The sequence below is a fragment of the Pseudonaja textilis genome, chromosome 7 (assembly GCF_049901715.1).
Source record: "Pseudonaja textilis isolate UNSWEBS1 chromosome 7, rPseTex1.2, whole genome shotgun sequence".
NCBI classification, from domain to species: Eukaryota; Metazoa; Chordata; class Lepidosauria; order Squamata; family Elapidae; genus Pseudonaja; species Pseudonaja textilis.
The window spans coordinates 56,120,427-56,126,426 of NC_141996.1; positions in this window are offsets into that span (position 1 = coordinate 56,120,427).

Sequence of the window (6,000 nt, forward strand, 5' to 3'; positions counted from 1 at the left end):
GAAAGTAGGTTGACCACTTCTTTATGGCAAATGGGGCATCTTTCGAGTCTTCACTACTTGGATGTGTGATTTAAATTATAAAGTTGAAATGCCTCTTTATTTAATTCTGTTCCAGTTCAAACTCTTTCAGGTGTTTATATTCTGAGAACAAAATATGTATTCCCAGGAAATGATGCAAATGGATCTGAATGCTTTAAATACCAGCAAATATTGTTTTAAGTCTTCTAACTTACTTTGCAAACCTTTTGAGAGGTCCCAGCCTGAAAATAGTGAAATGAATTCATTGACTTGGATGAGATTTCCCTTCATGTATGTGAATAATACCACTAACCAACTCCTGGTCCATTAACAATGAATACTGTCTCTTATATGACACTAGAAATACAACAAAAATTGGTATGATTAAAAGTCAGTCAACATTTCTAGTCAACAGTGAATAATGATTCTTACTGTTAAAATTGGCAGATACATGTTTATTGCTTTATTCAGCAATATGCTTTTTATGGGTCTGTGCTGTTTTGGGATATTTGGTGACTCAACAGGGCAAAGGATATGCAGAGTGGGGATGTAAATCCTGACCAACATTTTTGTTACATGGGGATCATAATTATTGGTTTATTACAAAAATGTGTATGTTGTCTGATTCACTAGAGTCTGTGGCAATCCTATATTGGCAAAAATAGAACATTAGAAAGTAGGCAGTGGAGAAAATGCTGTTTCATCAGTCCAAAGCCCATTTGGTCCTGCATTCTGCATCACAAAGTGAACAACTAGATGCATTCAAGGAACCATAACACAGATAAAAAAATACTGGTCTTTCATTATTGATGATCCTTTGATGATGCTGTCAATGAGTGTAGAGTGTAGTAAAGAGTAATCAAAATTCATAGCAATTTATAGTATAATCTTCCATGCTTTGATTTTATAAATTTATATAGCTACCTATCTCATGAAACAAAAATCTAGGCAGCATACAACATATGCACAGTTAAAATCATGATTTGAACAACATAAAGGATAAAAAACAAAGAAAGTGAGACAATACAATCATTCAGCATCAGATAACCATCTTGCAGGCTCACCATGGCTGATGACCCCCAAATGAAATCTTAAAGGCCTTCCAGAAAGTAGATGGGTGGGTCGAGAATGATGTTGCAGAAAATTAGGGTATGTGTGGGTTACAAAGACATGCCATCTGGATCCCACCATATACACTCTAGAAGACAGGACCTGCAGCATAAGCCTCATAAATTATTATTTATGAGTATTTCAGTTGGCCAAAGTACATTTGAAAAGAGGGATAAAAATCTAATATTAATATCCAATATTTTTATTATATTAATTATTTTATTACCTTTATTTCCTACTGCAATTAAAAAAACTGTCCCAAGTTTGAATGAATGGGCCCTTACTGTAATATCACAGAGAAGAAAAGATTCTCCATATTTTCCATACTGGCTGTAGCTATATATACTGTCATAAATTACTTTAACTTTTTCTGCTCAAGCTGAAAATCACTACTGTAGTATTTGAGCATTTCTACAATCCACTGTTTCAGCTCCACAAATCCTTGAATAAGCAGTCTGAAACCAGCTTAGAGTTGACCTCATTTCCGAAGATTTGAAATTTGCAGGGAACATGATAAACAATCAGAGCTTTCTGTCACTAGGAGCACACAAAACACTTAATTTGAATAATGTCTTGTTTCCTTCCTCCCCTCCAAATTTTACCATAGATTTTTGAGCAACCCCCCCTCCCCCCCAAATCCTCTAAACCAAATCAATATTACAGGGAGCAAAATAAATTGGAAGCATCCCCATCAACATTTCAGCATATGTCCAAGTATGTACTACAAGGAAAAATGTCCTGGTGGCAAAAGATGTTATTACTTTGTTGCCTTTAAAAGATGCTACAAACTATAAAGATGGAACGATGGCATGGCATATTGTATAAAATTTGCTACTTTCCCAACCATGGATACATATTGCTATGCTGGTGAGTGGACAAGACACATTCTAAATTCAGATGGCAACCCAGCATCATATTTGTCAACTCCACTTTCTTGAGATCTGTGATGATTATTTTTCAAGGATAGGAATGGAAATCAAAGGTCTCTGCAAGATCTTTTGGCCAGAAACCCCAAGGAATAGTGAAATAGGTGCATTTTATAGAATTCAAGGGGTAAGAATAGAATACGAACTTGCACTTCCAATCTTAAATTCCTTTCCTGCCAATTGTAGTATTCAGCCGGTTCACACCGGTTCGGGCGAACTGATAGCAAGGATTTAGCGTGGGTCACTGAACTGGTAATAACTTCTGGCTTGCCACGCCCGACGCCTAGTTGCCGCTCACTCACTTGCCCCACTCATCCAATGCTCACGCACCCTGCCCGCCTGACACTAGGCAGCCCAGACACCCCTTAAGCTATTTCTTTTTTTCCCCTCCTGACAATCAGCTGTTCCTATGATCAGCTGTGCCAGGATTCCCCTCACTTACTGCTTCACCCAGGAGGCCCAGGAACGCAAAAATAAAACAAAACAAAACCCTCCACCCCCTCCATTTTTTTGCCTCTCTGAGTCCTAGGGAAGCCTGGGAGCAACCCCCTCCCCAGGAGGCTTCCCTGAGAAGGCCCCAAAATGGAGGGGGAATTTGCTGCAAAAAGAAAAAAGTCACACCCACCTAGTCACATGGATATGCCCCCTAGCCACACCCGCAGAACCAGTAGTGAATTTTTTTGAATCCCACCACTGCTTCCTGCCAAAATGGACTGAAAATGTTCAGCCCTGCCATTTTCTGTGACATCATCACATTCCTAGATGACCTCCCAGATTGTGCTTGGGAGGTGGAACAGCAGCCTGCTCAAATGCCATCACTGTCCTATGACAAGTGATAGGCATCAAGAATATAAACATGCTAGTGTTGGTCTGTAGCTCCTTCTGAGTCAGGAGATCTTTGTGTGGAAGCTGTTTTAAGTTTTTTTTTTTTTTTATCATTTTGGACTCTTTGGGGCTCCCTTTCAACCTGACATTCTTTTTGAGATGTGATGACCAGAATTGTATATCACACTCCAGATGTAATTTAACATAGGTTTACATATGAACATTGCTAAACTGATTCCTTGAGTTTAAATTCTCCTTCTTATACTATAATTCCAATAATGGAATGTGTTGTTTTTGTTATACAATAATCACATATCATGTCAACATTTTTATTTTGTTGATCACTATGAGGCCAAAATACTTTCTTAGTCAGTGCTAGCTGGAATCTCATTAGTATATATGCAAATATATTTTTAACATCTATGAATTACTGTCAGATGTGCCTCTGTTCAAAACCCAAGAAAGAAAATCCCCAACTCCATGTTTGTAGAGAAGAGGTACTTTTACTGAGTTTGAAATGATAGCAATGAAAAAAGAGCAAGATCTGAAGCAAAAGGCACAAGTTACATATAGAAAGTTTTCCCAATCCTCTCCCCCCTAGGGACCCACAGTGAATAACCAATCCCCATTTCATGTGGGATGCATCTTCAGGAATTTTCACCCATCTGGAATGCTGAGGCCATTGACCTTGACTGGGTATAAACAAGTCCATGCAGCTGCACAGCAGCAATCACCCCTTTTGGTTGTCTTCTCTCCAGCTCACTTCCTCACCCAAATGCCAGTCTGGTTCCCCCTGTCCCCATTACTATGACAGCTGACAAAGCAAACATCAGGGAAGCTGACATTTGGCCCTCCTGCAATAGAGGTATTAGCCCTGGAAAAAAAAAACATAGCAGAAAACAGGCAAAATAGGAACAAAGCAAAACATCAATAACATCAATACATTAAGGCTTATCAGGGTATTTAGAGCGAAACAGTTGTACATGTTTAGGGGCCCTGACATTACACTCATTCACCCATTCAGGCTGAGAAGGAGGAAAGTGTTTCCAGGCAACCGAATATTGAATTTCCCCCCTATGTTTCCTAGAATCTAACATCTCTTTGACTTCAAAATGATGCTCACCTTTGATGAGGAGGGGAACAGGAGGGGCAGGTCAGTCAGGCCAAAGAAGGAAGGTCTGTTCAAGTTTCAGAAAACTAACATGAAATACAGGATGGATCCTTTGAAGGGTTTTAGGCAGCTCTAACTATACCGTGACAGGGTTTACAATCCGCACAATGGGGAAAGGACCTAGGTCCCAATTTCTTTGACTTCTGTGTGGTCTGTAGGTACTTAGTGGACAAGAAAACTCTATCTCCAACTTGGTAGCCTTTCGGCAGAGCTCTTGTCTGCCTGTTTCTTATGAGCTTGATGAGCTTTGTCTAATGCTTTATGAGTGACAGGCCATATAAACTGAAACTGCTCAATCCATTCCACCAGTGAAGTGGTTTGGGGCTTTTTCCGAGGAAGCTCAGGAATGGGTACAAAATCCTGACCAGAGGCTATTTTGAATGGGGTAAATCCAGTGCTACTATGGATGGAATTATTATAAGCAACTTCAGCGAATGGTAATAAATCAGCCCAGTTATCTTGCTGATAATTTACATAACATCTAAGGTACTGTTTCAGTACCGAGTTAGTCTGTTCAAAAGCCCCGTTAGTTTGAGGGTGGTGGGAGGAGTTTAGGCCTTGGGCAGAGCCTAACAACTTCAAAAACTCCCTCCAAAAGTGGAAGGTGAATTGTCCCCCACACCATCTGAAATTATGCATTCAGGAACACCATGTAACTTATATACATGTTGAATAAACAGTTTAGCCAACATTTTAGCAGAGGGAATCTTCGAGCAGGGTGACAAAATGCACTTGCTTGGAAAACAAGTCTGTAATCATACAAATGAGTGTATTTCCCCCCACTCTCAGAAAGTTCAACAATGAAATCCATGGATATTTCTTTCCACAGAGCACTAGGCCTCGCAACATTTTGGAACAGTCCAGCCAGTTTGCCAGGTGGCCTCTTTGCAGAAGCACAGACAAGATAACTAGCCACATAGGCTTCTATGTCTTTTTTCAAAGAGGGCCACCAGAATTGCCTAGGGACATTTCAGAACATATAATTACTTTAGATTTGCCACCCTGAGCAGTTTAGTGATAAGAAAACTTTATGACTAACTACTGATTTCAAACTCCAAATCATTTATAAAACTCCCAATATTGACTCTTGATAGATCTACTTTGAACAACTGTCAAATTTTCCATTTAGTTCTACATTTTTGGCTCCAGTTTCCAATGCATGAGTGCAATATCCCTATTATCCTTTGGGAGCTGGGTTCCTTTAAGCCTCTTTAATAAGGTTCTTGTTCAAGGCTTTTTGAAAGTCTTATGTACAGCATCTATTATGGGACCTCTACCTACATGAAACAGGAGGAAGAAAACTCTGGCATCAAAATATTTGTCCTATTTTAGGGGGGAACACAGTATTAAGTATTAAGCCTGCACACAGTAATATCTATCAACTCGTGAAGCATCCCTGATCTGCTCTCGAGTTGCCATAGGCAAGGGGGGTGGAGAATCGAACCTTGCAGCTGCATAAAGGAACTTGCATTTCAGTCAAAACAAAGCACATTCCAGCCAGCAACATGAGGTCATCTCCACAGGAACCCACAGTAGCCAGAGGGAGTGATTTCTACCACCCGCAAAATTGCTTTGTTGGGGAATATGACTGATGACACATCTTGAGGGGAGGGGGAAACAGGGTCAGAGCCAAAGTGCAAATTAAGTGAGGTCAGAATTGGCTTCACTTGGTTGGTGCCAACACGAAGCTCCTAATAAACAACTGGATTTCTTTTGAAGCATGGCCTGAGGCTCATGATTTGATTTGGGCATCAGTTGGAACCCTGGCCACTTGCTCATGGCCTCTGTTTCACCCTCAGGGGCCCTTCAGCCAATAACAGAGCTCCAAATCAATCTAAGCAAGTGGCAACAAGCAGCTGCAGCAGTGGGCTAACAGCAGGCTCCTGCTAAGCAAGGCTGCCATTGCCATCACCAGAAAATGTGTCAGTGGAAGACAACCCCCCAAATAAG